General features: G+C 42.0%; 1 protein-coding gene across 22 annotated transcripts in view; it reads left to right on the plus strand.

Moving 5' to 3' along the window:
* Positions 1-18,764, plus strand: part of FOXP1 (forkhead box P1) — a 422,694-nt gene that overhangs the window by 93,902 nt on the left and 310,028 nt on the right. The window contains exon 1 of one of the 22 annotated variants that reach the window (XM_072934613.1): positions 12,508-18,317. The gene's annotated coding sequence lies outside the window, so the exon portion shown is untranslated. 22 annotated transcript variants of the gene reach the window in all.

Here is an 18,764-nt window from a genome sequence, read left to right on the forward strand (position 1 = left end):
GCTATTATCTGACAAAACTATCACCAGCAGGAGATGGGAGACAGCCTTTTTCTTTCCTATAAGGGCCTCAGAAATGGATGATGTGGAAGTGTAAGAGCAGTGGAAACATTCTCTCACCAGTCCTCACAGACAGAGAGGTGATGGAGAGGAAGTCAGAGCAAGGCAGAATCATTTCCTCACCAGCAGCCAGAAAGCTTTAAACAAGGAGTCAGAGAGGGAAGAGTGGGGGCACGTAGCACCTTTCTGCCAGGAGATAATGGTGTGAGGAGCTTGTGGGTTTGGGGCACCCACTGGTCAGACAATTAGGTGGCAGCTGGAGCTCCTGCTCTTAAAAACCCATCTGTCCAGGGGCTTTCAGCTCTACACAGGCCCAGTCATTTTCTGATTGGAGTCCCTGGAGGAAGCTCTTGCTCTGGCTGTTGTTTGAGGAGAGGTGTACGTGTACAGCAGCACCTTCGGGGCTCTGCGGCTCCCATGAGGAGCTTGTGCCCATCCCAAGCGCTCTTGGTATCTGTGCTCCTCCTTGGGCTGTCCCACAGTGAACCCTGGGCCCATTCTGAGCATGTGAGGTGGTGTTTGGTCTCCTTTGGACTTCCTACAGGTGAAAATTTTGCCTTTGGTAGGGAAATGCTTCTCTATTTCTGTAAGAGTTGCCCAAACACTTTGAAGGAAGAGTTTTTTGCTTTGGAGAAAGTATTTATATCTCTTTGGGTTTTTCTTTTTTTTCCCTTAGTGTAGGGTTATGTCAGCTATATTGCATTGAGGGAACACTGAGCTGGGGGAGGAAACTTAAATAAGCTGCCCTCATATTGCCAGTTTATTCCCAGCTTTCATCCACTGATTTACATGCCATCTGAAATAAAAATACCCAGACTTCAGTAGTTTGTTTACCTTTGCTGGTTTCACTGTGGGGCGACCCGAGGAGATGCAGAAACTGTTCTGGCTCTGACATTTGCATGAGCTGTGAGATTGGGTGAGAGGAGACAGACACTGTGCAAAGGGAAAAGGCAACAGGGTTTATTAAGTCTTCATCTTACCCTGGTTTATAATATTTAGACAAAAGAAAATATCTCCAGGGAGGCCTTGTGAAATGAGAGAGCAGAGGAAGCTCTACGAGCTGATGGCAGATTCTGTCCCCATCAGGTGGGGCTGGGATGCTGAGGAGGAGGCTGGAGGCTCGGGCACACAGGGGGGTCCTGCATTGCTGCCTGGGGAGGAGGATGTGGACTTCAAGTACTGCTGTAGGACAAAGTCTTTATACTGTCATCATGATAATGCTCCAGTGGGGAACAGCCTGAAATGCTCTTTGTCTTCATTAATACTTCTTCCCAGCAGAGCCTTAAGAGATCGTTCTCACGTTCAGATATACAAGGAAACCGAATATAGAGTTGTTTGTCATGAAAATCCCATTTATATACAGCGGCTGTAAAATCCCAGATGCTGAGCGTAGAGGGAGGCTGCTCTGTCATCAGCCAGTCGAGGGGAGAGTTGACTATAAAACTGAGCTGTAATTCCCTCTTGACAGGGGTGTGGTGGTTGTGTCTTCAAACAACTTCAAGAGCCTGCCCTGCCAAGCCTTTATGGATTTTGTTCTCACAAGCCAGGTAATAGATAAGTCTGAGCAAGGAGATAGATACAGATATAGATATATATGAAAGGAAGACCTTTGCTCTTGGAAAATATCCATCATTGGTTTTTAAAGTCTGGTTCAGGGTTTCAGTGCAGAGCATCTGAAGTGTTTGGGGTCCTTTTGTTGCAAAGGAGGTGCCGTGGGCCTGGGGCTGCTCTTGACAGCTCCCAAGCATTCAATATCCCCTTGATTCCAGGGCAGCAGGATGTGACCCTCACAGAAAGACAGATGGCACTGGGGAGCTTGATGCTTATTGTTTTCAGCAGAGCTCTACTGGAACCAATAAAGTTGCTGCCACCACTGCTCGGAGCAAAAGTGGCTACAGCTGAACAAGAGACACAAAATTATCAATTAAAAAAGACATCGCCAGGCCCATTATTTTACTGTTGAAAAAACATCCTCCTTCCCAGTCTTGTTTTTTCCCCACATGGAGTGAATCTTTGGGATAATTATGATCCACTGTCATGTTTATTTAACATATTTTTTTGGCAATGCCATTTTAGGGTCAAAGCCTGAAGTTTTTCTCCATGTGTTTCAGCTAGGGAAAACTCCCAGTGTCTCAATGGGGCCTCTTCTCAAACAAATGAAGACTAATTTTTCTCAACTTAATTGGGAATTTCATCTGAATAAACAGAGGAAGGCCTGGGCTTTGTTTATATAAAATATCATGAAATGCTGTTCTGCTGAGCAGCTGAATTACTGCTGAATTACTGCTGGCAGGCTGGTTCTCACCCATGAGATTTCTCATTAAATTGGTGGCCAGAGCCTTCCAGAATGGCTTAATTCTCATATGGACCACCACGACCCCATGGTCTCCTGCCTTCCTGCCTCATCCCTTGCTTTTCCTGGATCAGCAGGCACTTGGGCACATCTTGGGAGCTAAAGACAGTGTCATTTTGGGAGAGTTTGCCTTAACCTGAAATTTCCATGTTTTGTGGGTTTAAGTCAAACCTTAATGCTACTTCAGCATAATGTTTTTGTGGTTTAATGTTCTTACAGTTTTTTACAGTGTTTCTTTTAAATTCTGTCACTGAAGTGTATGAGAGTTGACAAGTGTAAATATGTAGTTAGACAATTTCAAAAGTGTATTATTTACTGATCGACCATAATGGCTCCAAAGGAACCATTATACTCAATCATATCATGTCACTCTGTGGCACTTATTATGATGGTAATATGGATATGCATATTATTATTTTTTTTAAAGCATGAGAAGCATTATTGTGCATGTGTAAAAGCTGTTTTTAATTGTCAGTAATGCTCTGAGCTTTTTTTAATACCAAGAATTTAAACCACCTATGGCTACCAGCTTGCAAATTGTGGAAGCAAAAATCCATGTCTTTAGGAGGATGGAAAAAGCCACGCTCGGTATTTACAGCAATGCAATTGTGCATCTCCTTAATATGGCTCTTTTATAGCTTTGTTAGATCCGAGGGCAACCTAGAACCCTAACCCGAGAGCTTGGCAGGTAAAAGCTTTCCATTTTATCTCTGCAGCTTTCATCTGCTCCTGTAAGCTCTTCCCCTGACTTCCTAATTGTCCTAATTGCAACATTAGCAAATGGGCGGTCTGAAAATACCATGCAGTGCAAGTCACGTTAATTCAGGGACCTTTTTTCTTTAAGGTGTCACGGAAGATGTCTTTTTGTAGCACCGGAGCAGAGAAAGAAGGAGAGAAGGCAGAATGAGAGCAGAATGTGAACACTGAACCATGTAAAATAAAAGAAAGAGACAAGCAGAGAGCTGGGAGGGCTAAATATGCTCCAGCCTTTCCGAAGAGCTGGTTCCAGGAGAGAGAGGGAGAGGGAGAGGGAGGCAAGAGAGCGTAAGCAGGAGCTTGCTTGCTAGAAAATGTCTTTTGTGGAGAAGATGGGAGGAGAGTTTGAGTTTTACTGACTAGAGGTGAGGAGCTAAGGTGCAAATTTGGCATGGCGCACGGCAAATCGATCGCGGAGCAATAATTAGAGAGAGGAGGAGGAATCAGAAGTGTTTCTTAACTTAGAAACAAAGATGTGACTGGCTGCTGGCTGTTGCTACTTGCAAGCAGGTAAAAAAGAAAGGAATCTGTTGGGCAAAGTCCTCACTGCAGAAGACACAATGAGGGTGAAATCCAGCTTGTGGTGGTTGAAGAGAGATGTGGGAAAGGAAAATCCAATGTTGTCCAAGAGGTCTGCATTGTCCAGCAGGGCAGTGACCCCTCTGCAGGAGCTGTTCTGGTGCTGACTCCTCCCTGGCTGTGTCAGTGGGAAAACCTCCTTCTTGAAATGCACTTTGCTGGAAATACGGAATATTAACCATCAGAGGCTAGAATGAACCAAATTTAAGTAGTTCAGGACAAGAAGGACATACAGTCTTGATTTATAACAGCCAGATTTCCTTGCAATAGTTTTAAAAGGAATAAGATTAACAAGTTTTTTTGTGATTGGGGTTTTGTTGGGGTGTTATTTTTTGTGGATTTTTTTGTTTGGGTTTTTGTTGTTCTTAGGTTTTTGCTAATTCTGCAATAATTCTAACCTTGACTCTCTTTCTGAAATTGTATTAAAGTTGTTCTCTTTTGAAATACTGAGCAAGAAACATAAAAACAAATAAGTGTACTCTTACTATTTCCATCATTGACCTACATAAACAGCTGTACACTCAGACTCAGTCTTATATTTGTGAAAAGTAAGGGGCAACTTAACTTTTGCGTTGATTCCTGGTTAGAAAAGTTACTTGTTGAAGTCTCCTCACCCAAAACATTAAATATTGGTGTTTCTGCTGGGATCATTACTTTAATATTCGGAATAAATTGTATAACTGCCGATTTGTATAAGAGGGTGGAATTTATGAAGCTACAGTGCATTTGTACACACACATGCACTAGCACACAACACTTGTTGATGATTCAGAGAAGGAGTAGAGTAATTCAGCTCTTGGACTGCCTCACGTGTGATTGGCTTCCTTTCTGGGGGACTTATTTTAGGGAAAAATCAATGTCAACTGAAAAACATTCCATTCTGAAAAGACAAAAATTCCCCTACTTGTGAAAATGTGTCTTGGCAGCTGATTTAACTTATGATACAAGATTTAACACTTTTCACTAAACATGAATTTTTTACCATGGCAACAGCTACGTTACGGGCCACATGTTGGAGACTTGCATGTTGTTGCAGAAACTTGTAGCCCTCCACATTTAGCTGAGTCCTTGTTTCCACCAGCAGAAGGAGCCCACTCCTGCAGCTGTTTTGGGCACAGGTCTCCTGGTGGGGCCAATGGGCATCCCCTTAACCCCAGCGAGGTGATGTGTACTCTGGGTGATGTGTAGGCAAAGCACTTGATGATGGAATAACCCAGTAAAACTCATGGTTTTGCCTCCAATTTGTCTTTCCAGTGGCAGGGTGGGAAGAGCTTTCTAAGAATCTCACTTCTCCAGATTCTCTCTCTCCTCCCTGTACCCCTCCTCCTCATCACTGTTCGGACACAGGCGGCTCAAGCCCACTTTGCCACGTGCAGCAGCAGTTCTGTCGTGTCCCCTGGCCCAGCTGCTCCTCGCTGCGTCCCCCTGCTCCTCTCTCAGCTCCTTGTCACCTCTCATTTGTGGTGGAGGGGCTTCTCAGGCGACGTTAATTGAATCATGCTCATCAGGGACTTCATAAAAGCGTGATGGGCGGGATGGAGCCCGGGCAGATGGCAGCCCTTGATGAGAGGGATTCATGGCTGGGCTGTGCTGGTGAAGAGCTGGAGCTTCTGCAGGAGCACAGAGTTCCTTCTTCTGGAGCTGTGGAAAGAGCAGGCCAACATGAGCAAAGAGATGGTTGAGGCTAGGTTTTGTCCCTCAAACAGATGATCATTCAGTAAAACTGTAAATCTCAGCTATGAAGGACTAAGTGCAAAACAGTAAGAGAATTTAAGTTTATAGGTAATTGCAAACATCTGCAGGTACCTTGAGTAGGAGCAGTTTTATTTAATCTTACAAGTTAGGAAGAGAATAAATTATCTTGGTTTAGGACAAAGCTAACAAAGGGTTAGGCAGAAAGTCCTGTTTCCAGAGGTGAAAACTCTCAGTTCAGGTGTTTCTTGTACCTTTCTCTAAAGTGTCTGGTCTTGACCATTGCTAAGCAATGACCAAGCACGTTAATGTGCCTTTCTGGGCACTGCTGGGACCTTTGCCCTTTTTCTTCCATGCAAAACAGCCCAATTTAAATGAAATCAGCTATGCAAAGCACAAGCTTGACATGGTGGGGATGCTCGTCCCCATCAGTTCTGGGCTGTGGTGGCACAGTGAAGGGTGTCCTCTACATGCCCAGTTCTGCTGGTCCAGTGTCCCCAAAACAGCTCCTTCTCTTGGCTTTAAGACTGGTTTAAATCTGGCCTTTACTTGGTGTGAATTCTCCAAGCTGTGCTGGTCCAGAACTTAAATAATTTGTTCTCTTTTTAGCATCGTGTCTTTTAAAGGTGTTATATTTGTTTCCATTTAGCGTTAAATTAAAATTAAATGCCTCTGCTTTGTAGATGTAATAGTGTACAAATATATCTATTTTAAAATCCTTTTAGCCCATATCTATGTGACTAAGAAAAAAGCAGCAGAGTAGGGGCCTCTGATTTTTGTTTTACTTGAATCAAACACCCTATTGGGATTTCAATTATAGGTGAATGTTACACTTGTTTGTTACTAAGGTGACTACAGTGTCAAGGTTATGTGGATGTTGTAGTATTATAAATGCAGAAATAATGCAAAAAAGAAAAACAGTTGTGTTGGCTAAAATCATCTTATTCCTATAGCATAAAGTTGCACACTGTCCTACATTTCAATTCTTGTTCTATTAAATTACCTGTTTAATAATTTGAATCCAGTGTTATTTTTATATTATATTGCAAATGTGTGACTGTGAGGTTATTTTTAAGATATATTTATTAAGGGAATGAATACAATAAGACAAGTCATTGCAGCCCACATACAGTTCCTTGACTTCTCATTTCATGATGTTTCAATTGCATATGATTACTGAATATAAGTTTTAACTTTTATGAGGGTTCATTAGAGATGCAGCTGTGTAGAGAGAAATTCAGTAGAATCTGATAATTTTTTTAAGCTCTAAAAGTGTAGTGAGATGGAGCATAAGTCAAACTTCTGACTTTGATGTTGGGTGCACAAACTGTGAGGTCTTCAAGGGCTTGGCAGGGTAGCAGTGGAAATTTGCTGCTGATGGGGAGAGGTCTCTGTGTTTGGGGTGTGGTAGACCAGAGCATCTCAAATGAAAGGCAGTGGCCTTTTTTTTCTGAATAAGACAAAGAGAAGAGGTGATGTCCTTGCTTGGGGCTAGGACTAGCATGAGATGCTTTTTGCTCCTGTGGGAATCAACACTCTGGTGGAGAAATATGGTTTCAGTAAATCCATGTTGTTTTCTTCTTAATAGAGGATCTAAGTAAAATGAACACCTCAAAAACTGATATTCACAGCAATCTTAGTGAGCAAGTGCTGAGAAGACAATTTTTGGGACACATTTAAAGGAATAGATGTAGTAAATGAATAAATTTACCCTGTGGTTAAATGCTGCAATTTGTGAATACTAAACAAGAACATGTCCCATCAAGTACAGTTTTTCCATAATTTATTAGCATAATATGTTTGTTTTAAATGCATAGGAATGTAAACATTTATAATGGAATGATCATGTCTTTTAGCAGGAGGAACCCCTGTTCAAAACTATTAGTGCCATTAGCTGTTTGGGGAAAAGTTATTTCATGATACAGATGATTTCTTTCCAAACATCAACTCTCACAGGTTGCAAATCCAGATCCAGAGAAAGGCATGGGAGAAAGTACCACGGGTGACTTGAATGCAAGACATCAAAAATTTCTTCTTTGTGATTAAAGCTGTGGCTGGGCCTCATGTCCTTGCTTACTTTTAAGTATTTGCTGCTGATGGCTTCTCCAGGTAGGGCCTTGTGGGGTGGAAAAGCTGGGTTTGCCTTACCTCAGAGCAGAAAATACCTCAGCTTTATTGGAACCTGGTTCTTGCCTGTGGGGAGGGAGGGGAGGGAAGGGCATTGGCACTGGGGAGCAGGGGTGTTGTGGTGTCATTCTGCCTGTAGAACATCATCCCCAGAAAAATGGTGTTCCTGGGCCATGCCTCCTCCCACAGCAAGGGAAAACAGATGAAAAGCAATGAAGCACACAATTACATAATGAAAAACAATAAAGTGCATTTTCTAATATGTACTACTAGTGACCAGATTACTTTATTAAAAAACTAAATGTGATTACATTTCCAAGTATTGTTCTGTGTGATAAACTCCAGGGAAAAACTGATGAACAACTTAGAAGGAGAAGACTTCTTGTTTAATATAAACCTTAGACTTTGAAGTGACACATAGCAGGGAATAAATGTCCATCATCTATCAAATGAGGTTTGAACGGTTTAGGTCACCCTAGACAAACACTTCTCACCCTAAAACCTTCTTTTCATCTTCATTCATCAACAACACCTTAAGCTTGTGCCCCTCTTTTTCTTTTCCACTCTCTCAAAAAACAATAATCTACTTGATGCCTACAAATCACTTCTGGCTGGCACTCGTTAGGCGAGTTATGAGCTGTGGCTGCTGCTGCTCCCTTCGGAGCTGCCTCCTGTGCTCGGAGGAGAGGGGGCTGGAGGTTTGGGGAGAGGTGGAGGAGGAGGGAGAAGTGCTGCAGAAATGGTGGCTGTAGACAAGGGAGGCAGTGAGCAGAAAGAGCTGAGTGAGGTAAGAGAGAACTGGCGAGGATTCCTGTGTGGCAAGTCCCTTTCTTGAGCTGAGATGGGAACCAGTGGCTCCAGTGATGTTTTTGCTACTGTATGTGTAACCCCAAAACAGCTGGGTTTGTTGGAGCCATAAAACACAAAGGCAAACTCCCATGGGCAGGCTGGAGAGGTTTTTTCCTCTTCTGAATATTCCTCAGGCTGCCCTGGTGGGTGCTTAGACCCAGAAGCTCATCTTCAATTTGCTTGCATAGTCTCAGGATCTTACATTGCTGTGCCTTGTAATTCATTCCTGTTGCCTCCTCTGAAGTCCTTGGCTGGGCTGTGCATGAGGCGTTCAAATCACATTTCCTAGTAGGAAACTACCTCTCTAACACTAATCCTTGTCCAATAACTCCCAATTTTGATTATTTTCCAGCTTATGGGACTACTCTTGGGTTAGTTTCCCCTCACAGTGCTTGCTAGTTCCTTCCTCACCGGTTCTTTTTTATTTCAAAGGTGGTTTTCTGACTCCATCCCCAGCTGGCTGGGAGTGATTTGTTAAGCAGCTCAGTCCCCTCATTTTCAGAGGCTGCAAAGTATCTTCTCTTGTTTTCTGCCTTCCTCCTTTTTTCCTGTGGTTCTGGGAAGCAGTTTGACAGACACAGCTTCCTCACAACCACTGGTTGCTGTTACTCTGTGGGACTGCAGGGGATGTGAGCAGCACCAAAGATGTGCTGGAAGGCAGAATTTTGGGTGGAAATTTCAAGCAGAACTTGGGAGGACACAGTCTAGGGGAGAGAAGTCAACATTTTGATTGCGACATATGTTGATTTTTATCCCCCATCTCCATTTTAAACATTGCTTCATCTTATTCTCATGTGGGATTGGGATGGTGCCACCATCCGTGGTGTTGTGGCCCAGCATCAGGGACGTGGTGGGAAGGTCTGTCACCCCCCCAGCCCATCTCTGGCATCTTGGAGTTGTTGTCCCATGCTCAGCACCCTCTGGACTTATTCTCAGGGGAATTTTGGGTATCATTGCTCTTTGAAATTTGTCACAAGTGATGGGGGGACCAGGAAATCTGCAGCCTCATTAATGAGGAAAGGAGGATTCACTCATTTGTGGGAACTGGTCACACATCATGGAGTATCACGAGGTGAGCCAATTTCCTACCCCAATACCTTCTTTTCCACTTCTCTCCTTTGCAGTTTGAAAACCATTAATCACCTATTTGAAGTATATTTAAGGAGAAGAATATTTTCCCCTGCATTCCCACTTAATGCTTTGTAGCAAGTGCAGTTGGGATCATTCATGTGCTAAAGCAAGAGAAAAATTCTTCTTTGATTCTGTGTCTTCATTTTAGACAGTTTCCTCTTTTACTCAGTTCTTAGATGATAATTCTGAGTCCTTAGATGCTGCTCATTCTGTCACAAAAAGAAAATGCAAAACAGGATATTTTAATATTAGTAATAATGAATGTTTACATGATTAGCTCAATTACTTTGTTCAGTTTGACATTTTGTCATTGTGGACCTGTCTTCCTCTCTCTTTTAAAGTGCATTAGTAGTGATGGGAAGTGCAGGGGTGGGGCTGTGATCTGGGTCTTGTGAGCATCTCCCTGAAAGGAGCAGGGATCCTTACCCCTTACAGCCCCTACCACCTCAGGCAGACTTGCCAACAAGCCTCCTTGCCCTGGCCTGTTGGGGACACTTATTTTAACCTCATTAAAATACAAGTCTTTGAGAAGTTTTATCCTAAACTTACATATTTTGCCTAAAATGAAAAAAATACATCTTCCATGTGACCCTTTAAAGTGTGTATGAGATTGGGTCATTTGCTGGTCCAGAAATTCTCCTTTGTGAATCACCTCTGTGTTGTAAGGATGAGTTGTTCATCCAACCAGTAATTGCTGTTGTCTGACACATTTATTTTACAGATTTGGGGTTTACGTAGTTAAGAAAAATACTGTTCTGCAAAGATGGTTTCTGGCCAAAAAGAAAAAGGGAGTTGCGGAGGTTCTGGTGATATTGGAAGAAAAACACCTCAGTGGGTTTTGTTCTTGGTGTTTTTACTCAAAAGAAGCAGCAAGGATAACTGTGTTAGCAGCAGGGTGCCATTGAATGATCAAGAAGCTGAAGGAATGGTTCGTTTTCCTGTTATGTCACTGCTTTGGCTTTCTCATTCTTGTTCCTCTGTTTCTTCAGAAAGGCCCTGCAGCCTGCAGATAACAGAAATTAAATTAGTATTGATAAAACATTAGACACTCCTATTAATATTGACAGTCTGTCGATACTGTTGTGCTACTTTTGTAATACGGGATGTTAATGGGTAATACTTTAAATAAAAACACACTAATCTTATAATCACTGAACATGTAGCGGGGTCTCGGCTCGGCTCACTGCTCCCCTGAGCTCCCCCAGCCCTGCCTGCCAGCCCTGCCTGCCTCCAGCTCCCCTTGGAGCCCCCGAGGCTCGGGAATGTTCTTCCCTCTGGGCTGGACCCCACAGCTGGGGAGATGCAGTGGGGCAGAGGTGATGGTGCTGTAAAGCAGGGATGGGGTGGGAATGGAGGTGGAACTCGCCTCCCCATGGCTGTGAGGGTGCTGGGGTTGGTTTGAAGACCTGTGTGTCCTCTGCACTGAGCTCTGTGGGCTGGAGGTGGGTGCAGCCCTGGCTGTGGGGTCAGTCCCACAATAATGGAGTTTTAGTGCTGTTTGATGGGGCACTGCCCTCCCTGGTTGCGTGTGTCCACAAAGTTTGGGGCAGGAGGCAGCACAAGGATGACTTCAGGTTCTGATGCAAGGCAGCAAACCACAATTCCCTGTTGGACTGTGCTGGCTGAGCGTGCAGGGGGTGAGAATACGTGAGGTCAAAGCAGTGCCCTTAATCTGTGGTTCTTGTCCTAATACTTAGCAGCTCCACATTTCTTGTGAACTTTTTTTTTTTTCCTTGTAAGTCTATCATGAAAATCACCATGTTCATCAGAGCTAAAGTTATTTGTTTAATGGCCTAAAAAATATGCATTAAACAATAATGATTACTTTGGTAAACACAGATGTCCTTGTATTATGCAGTGGGTTTTGTACACGAATTTGTACATGTCTGTGAAACTGAATTTGCCATCTACCTTGAAAAATGGGAACCACAATGGACGTGAATTGCTCCTCCCTGAGCCCCCTGCTCCACCTGCTGTGCTGCTGCAATCTCCTGGCACTGTTCTGAAATCCCTGGTGCACGAGGACGGGCTCAGGTTGGCACTTGCAGATGTGTGCCCATCGTGGGAGGCAGCAGGCAACAGTCCTAACTTCTGCCTCTCTGTTTTCCAACTCCGAGGATATTTTTAAAAGGGGGAGGGAAAACCCTTTATCCTGCTGAAAACCATCTAGTGATGATCAGTTATTCACCACGTTATTAATGCTTATTTGGATGTTGCTTGGACTGCTGGGTTTAGCAGCTTCCCCGTTATGCATTGAATAAAATGAAATACATGTCACAACAGCGGTGCTATGATGCTGACAACCGTCCTTGGCTGTGCATCTCATTAGAGAGAGATACCTTTTCCTTTGTTGTGTATCTGTGAATGACAGAAGTTGACAAACATCTTTTAAGAAGTTGCTGTTGGGAGAAAGTTACATTAATGGTGAAAAACCCAAGAAGAAACTGCTTGTTATGAAGGTAAATAATTATTTCCCCACGCTTGTGTTTCATAAATCACCCTCCTCTGTCACAGTCAGTACTTTTTACTTTGGTATTGCATATATGTTGAAGGAGATCCTCCCCTGGATCACTTGCTCTTGGAAAGAAATCTTGGAGTGTTCAAAGCTCAGTTTGTATTGAAACTTGGACTTAAACCAGGATGAAAATCTTTGTATTTCACAGTTTTAAAGGCTGAATTGGTTCTCTTATTGTAGCAATGTACATGAATTCCCAGGGGACAGCTGAATTTTGTCATAATGCTTTTTGGGAGCAAAGAGTAGTAACTTGACAGGGAAAGATACTCAGGAGAAGTACCAGGTAGGGACCTGGTGCTGTCAGCTGAACAGTGAAGCTGTACTTTAAAGCACCATTTGCCAGCAGGATATATTTGCATAATTCATCTCAGCCTGCATTTCTGGGTTGTTGGCACTGTCCCCTTTCAGTGCCTGCCTGACTTCATGGCAGGAGCAAGGACTGCCTGCAGTGAAGGTCTGCATGTGCTTAGGGATCTCTGGACCATCAGTGGGAGAGCTGAGGAGCAACAGGAAGCCAGGATGACTTTTTTTTTTTTAAAGAATACTTTCCAAAGTGAAGAATGGAGACATTCACCATCCTGATTAAAATGGCTCCTACCTATTCATGATGAATCAGAAAAGATGTTGCATATTCAGGTGTGTTTGCATGACTCCCTGGATTTCACAGGCGTTGTGTGAGTGCCAAGGCAGTGCTGTGTTGACCCACAGAAATCTGAGAACAGTTGAGAAACCAGTGGGAAGAGGCAAGTGTGGACTTGCAAAAGGGAGAAGAGGCAGGGAGGAAGCAGGCTGAATCCCTTTTTCCTGCTTTCCCTCCACTTCCACTCCGTGATGGAGCAGTGGTCATACAGCCCTCTCCCAAAAAACATCTGTGCTGCTGCAAGGAAGCTCTGCTGCTTCTGGGGTCAGTCGGTGATGCATTGTCTAGTTGGATTTTTTTTTTCTTTTTTCATCTAGACCCATTCACCTTTCAGCATCCTGAAGCTGAGAACAGATTCTCTGCAAGAAATTGTCATTTAGGGAAAGTCTCTATTCGAGGAGTTCTCAGCTTACACTCACCCTTGTGTCTGAAATTGTTTTACTTCTGTTCCAAGTAACACCTAAAATTGCCACTTAACCTTGCAGGCACTTTGTTAAGTCTGTATTTTTGATTGCAGCAGCTGGGGTGGAGTTTCCTTTGGGAATTAAGGAGTAGGAAGTGGTGTTTGTAGTTTTTTGTTGGGGTTTTTGCTGACTGGTGCTAATGTGTAGGTGTGGATGTGCTGCTGTTTTTGTAATACTTTTATTGTTTATGGAATTGTTAGTTAATTGATGGTAACAATGCCTGGAGCCAGGGAGAGGTATTCTTTTATGTTTGCTCAGATCAGAACAAGTAAATAATTTTATAACTTAAAAAGAGATTCGAGATTATTCTCCTCAGTTTATTTACTTTGCAGGTTTGCATCAAGTATTTCCACAGCTTGTTATCAAATTTCCCCAAATTAATGAGTACTATTTCTGACAAAATAACTGATGAGAAGAATGTCCTTTTTTTTTTTTTTTTTTTTAAGGATTCAGTAGGAGCAGGTGCTGCACCTGAACTTGCTCTAACCTAGTTGGTGTGGACCTGATGAGGTCTCAAGTTGATTTGAAATAACTTCCATGTGAAGACTAGAAGGCAGTAGGGATTCTGATGGAAAATGCATTTTGGAACTCTGATAATTGCTTCACGGTTTACTCAGACTAAAACCTACTTGGTGACTTTGTCTTCCACATTTCTCCAATGAAACAAAATTCAAACCAGCCCACAAGCCAGAGAATGTTTTTTATTTATGTGCAGTGTAGTTCCATCTGGTCCACATTAAGGACCCCAAAAATATATGTGATTAGCTTTATAGTTCACTGCTAAAGGTAGCAAAGCTGGCTTTAAACATCTTTCCCATTTTCAGCTTGCATCTCAAAACATTTGCTGGCATTTCCTGACTATGATTACCAACCAAAGATTTTCCTGGTTGTCTTTTCACTTTTTAAAGTATGTTGCATAGTTTCCCTGCTTAAAATATCACTGAAAGCTCTGCTGTTTCCTTTGTAACTCTTCTGCTAAGCGTCCATCTCTGTCAAGACTGGTCAGTCTCAAGCCCTGAAGCTCGGTGTTAGGAAATGTCAGATAACACATACTATTAAAGTAGTAAAATTTATGACTATCACCAGCTCTGGGCTCATGCTCAATCAAACAAAATTCCAGATATTAGAAGTAATAGAAAAGGTGAGCTGTTCTGCTTCACAACAATTAAGGAGAGGATTTAATGTAATTGCCAAAAGCCACCTCAGAAATGCTCACGGAGTGCACAAAGAAGACTTAACATCATCAGCTCACTCCACTTTAAATTTTAGGTGTTGGCTAATCAAAGCCCTACTAATTCCAGTAAATGGCTGAGACCTTGAAGAGAAAGAAGAAATATCTTTATCTACTGCACTTAAGCCAAGTTGTCTTCTTTGCATCGCTGCTGTAACAAATCCATGTTTGTATCTGGAGTTACTCCACACTGGAAAATATCACAGTTTTTGAGTGGTTTGGTGCAGCCTCAGCAATACCATGACTCCCCAGAAAAGGTCAAGAACCCCAAATTTGTGCACTTCCAAGGTTTTACTGCCTGTGCCATGTTTGCTTTTGGAATGCTTGGAGCTGAAGTGGAGAGCTGCTGCTGGTTGTGCTGCAGCATGTCCCAAACACCACCGTGGCACAAGGTTCTGTGGAAGCCTATTTCTGAAATACAATTTGCACAACAATTTTAGCATCTGCAGGGCTCAGAGCTCATTCAGCAAACCCATGCTATCAGCTGGCTCTAAGGACCCAGAAAACCACCCAGTTTTTTGCAGATACATCCGACCAGCAACTTTAACCAGGTTTGCTTCACCTTGATGCTGATGGAGACAAGACCTAAGCACGAGGTGTGGACATCACTCTCCATCCCCCTAATTAGCAGACAATACTCCAGTACCTACCACACAGCTTGTATAGCAGCCTGCAGAATATGTTCCATGTGCATTTATCTCTCTGCATGGTGGTAATTCGGGGAATTTTCCCTAAAAGTTCAGTATTTAGACCTCGAGGAGACAGGCTCTTAACCTCAAGAATGTCCAGAAGTGCCTAGCAAGAAGTGCCAAGGATTTTCAGGAGTTGAGCTGGAGGTGTTGTTTGAAGTTAACCATATTTTATTTTCTCAAACCCTTTCTTGGGACTTAATTTATATAGCACTGTGATGGGCATGTATAAACATTGTGATCAGGTTACAGTACGAGTGAAATAGGTAGACTCATTTTCTTTTTCTTTTCTCACTATAAAAATGTAAGAAATTCAATTGCTTACCCCATAAAATGCACATTTCTGCTACAGATTAGTCATATTTTAATGAGGCTGTTACTTATACAGTAGTACATTAGCAAAGTGTCCTTTGATTTTTATGTAGCCAGTGTTTACGCACTGGTCCAGAGAGGCCTGACTGTTATTCCTCCCTTACTACTAAGATGGGATATTTGTGTTGAAAAGCTGTCGATACTCAATTGGGACATTTCTGGGTTACACACAGGTGCCAATAATTTGGGCTCGGGACCCCAAAATCTGTGTCTGAGCTGCTCCACAGCAGCAAGGTGGGGGCTGCCCCCAAGCTGCTGGGTGCAGGGGCCAAATCCTGCATAGAGCTGGGGTGTAAAGAGATTTTCCAAGTTTGTGGCTCCCTTTTGTTGCACCTTCTCTGGAAGAATCGGCGGTGAGGCGTAGCAGAAAGCCCAGCAGCAGGATGAAGACATCCTCTGTCCATCTCTGCCTGTGAAGCTGAACTGAAGCCTTCCTGCGCCGCTTAAAATTGTGATTTTGGATAAAAGGCTGTGTAATAACTTGAGAAATGTGTGAGAAGATCTCGTGTTAATACTGTATAAACCTTCTTTAACTTCAGGAAGCTTAAAATCAAATTTGGCAGAGCTTACAAGGGCAGTGAATATGGAGCCACTTGACTCTGGTAACCGAGAGAATTGGCTGACAAACCTGCAGTATTTTGATTTTTTTTAAATAATGCGCTCTGCATTTTTGAAAGTGTTTACTTGCGTGTAAAAATACATATTTGACTTTACCCATATGTTAAAATTTAAGTCCAATGTCTGTGCAAAGATTTTCCCATTTCTTTAGGAAAATGGAATGAGGAGAGTATTACAGTGCAATTTAGGTTCCCTGGGTTTCAGGTTTTTTTTTTTTTTTTTTTTAAGAAAGAGGTAATAAGGGAGGTTAATTGTGGAACTAGGAGGCTCCACTGACTCATCTTCTGAATAAAGAAATTCAGATGTGTTGTGACCTCAAGAAAGTGAATTTTTAGAGCAGTTGAAGTTAGAAATCTGGGATAAATTCGGGTATTTGAAAGTCATGGTAACAACCATTTGTAAGAGCGTATCATGCTCTATAGTAAGATTGCATAAGGGCACAGGAGGAAGCATCTGATTTTTTACATTTTTTTTCCCTTTTGGCATTCTGTTTGTGACAATTACATGACTCTCTATTAACTGTGTGTGGAAGAAAGCAGTGTTATGAAATGAGGAGAGATTTCCTTCATCTGTTACTCTCTAGGTAATTTTTGTGCTTTTTCCAGTATTTAAGTACCTCTTAACTGCTTGCTGTCCATCTGTATACCATTCATAGTACTGTAAACTAGTATATGTAGCATGACCTTGTAACTTGCTTTGTTTGTGCATCTGCCAGTACAATATGTTGTCTTTCCTTAAAATGCAAATATGCTCCACGCAGCACAGAGCTCCTTAGTCAATAAATAAATGGAGGTAAAAAACTGTACCTAATACCCATTTAATTTAAATTCATTTTATAAACATAAAGACGCCTTTTAAGAGAAGCTTTAATTCAGACTAGCACCTTGATTTGTGGTTGCCATGGAGAATCAAATCTGTCATTTGACAAGAAAAGTCACCCATTTATGACAGCACTTTATCTTGTCTCTCCAGGGGAAGAAAATGTCAAAAGTGAGAGCAGAAAAAAATAAAGCCTTGAAACACCAGAATTTCTTGATTTCATTTTTATTATTCAGCTATCATATCCTTTCTGATAATAGCAACTTGGTGAAAATAAATAATGTTCCTACAGTAAAATCAAATATTTCCTATTGGAATGGACAGGGCTCTTTGTGATTGTCAGTGCTGTGAAGTCTGGCAAGAAATAGTGTTATTAGATAAACCCACAGTGCCCAAATCCCATTTTCTTTTCATTACAGTGTCAAAATAATTATACCTGTGTAATTTGGGTAAGAAATTGTAGAATAAGTAAAATGGTCCATTGGAAAAGATTGCTTTAAGCTTGTGTTCACTATAGGGTGGGGTTTTTTGCATGCTGAAGGGAAAAAAAAAAAGATTAAAAAAAAAATTTGTATAATTTCATTTGAATAAAAAATGTCTGGTTACTCTTTCATGTTCTGTGCAACCAGAGGAGACAGCAAGTGCTGTGTTCTGTTGGGGTTTTTACATCCATGCAGCTTTTGTAAAAGAGAGTTAAAAGAGCCAGGAGTTTTAACACTTTTTGATTCTCAGGTGAAAAATCTCTGTAGAGTTTCAAAGACAGTAGATAAAATTGATGATTATCTGAATTTTTTTTTTTTTTGAAGTGTTTTTATTTTGTAGGATTAAGAGATGGGAAGAATTGGGTACTTTCAGGAACATAATTAGCTATCGCAAGTGTTTACGCGTGTACATTTAATCCATATAGACACTCAGTTGCCCCCAGGGGAGAAACACTTACTGTAGCATTGCATTACTTTTTACATAAATCTAAAAAGTGCCGTTGAAATAACGAGACTAAAATAATCCACTCTGCGCCTCTTTCTTGAGACGGCGTTTGTGCCTTTCACAGTGTTACGGGGTTTGATGTGGTTCAGGAGTAATCTTGTATCAATGAGATAGCATTAGAATAGAAAGTCCTTTAGTGGTTTAGTGTAAATATTGGGCTGGTAGGGGAGCTGCATGCTGGAGCCGCTGTGCCTGCAAGAGATTACAAAAAGGGAGAGAAAGGAAAGGGTCGGAGGCTCTTTTTTTTTTATCCTTGAAATTGGCTGGCGGTGCTGGATCCATAGCCAAAGCTAGCTGGGATCTGCTGTGAGAAAACAGGCAGCACAATAGTTCCCTATTCCTGCCTTCATGCGGAGTCTGAAGCCAAATCCTGCTCTTAAATACTTATGTGTAACTCAGCGTGCCTTCACCAGGCACTGCCATGCCTGCCCGCTGGAAGTAAGTGATGTGTTGTATCCTGGGGGTCTTTAAAAAATGTTCGTGGTTGCAAATGTCACCTTGGTGGGGAAATAGTTGCAATTTGGATTTTTAATTTTCTTTTTTTTTTTTAATGTTGGTTTTTAACACGTATTAGCATCATGTCATAGGAAGTGTGTTAGCATGGGCTACCAGAATGTGATAACTTAGGGGTTTTTTTATGAGACCATCTGGAATAAAAGAGGGTGAATTAAAGATGCTCTCTGGGGTTATGGAATCTTAAAGATATTAAAAGGTCTGATTTCCATAATGTCTGCCTCTCCTTTTGCCCAACTGTTGATATAATCTGCTTTAAAATCGATTTCCTGTCATCGTGTAATCAAAGCCTTAATTGCATCATCATTGACTTCAGCATTTTTTCCTGATAAATTTGTGCGACTGATGGTGAAAATGTTGTCAAAAGAGAAA

This window comes from Taeniopygia guttata, chromosome 12 (genome assembly GCF_048771995.1).
Source record: "Taeniopygia guttata chromosome 12, bTaeGut7.mat, whole genome shotgun sequence".
NCBI lineage: Eukaryota > Metazoa > Chordata > Aves > Passeriformes > Estrildidae > Taeniopygia > Taeniopygia guttata.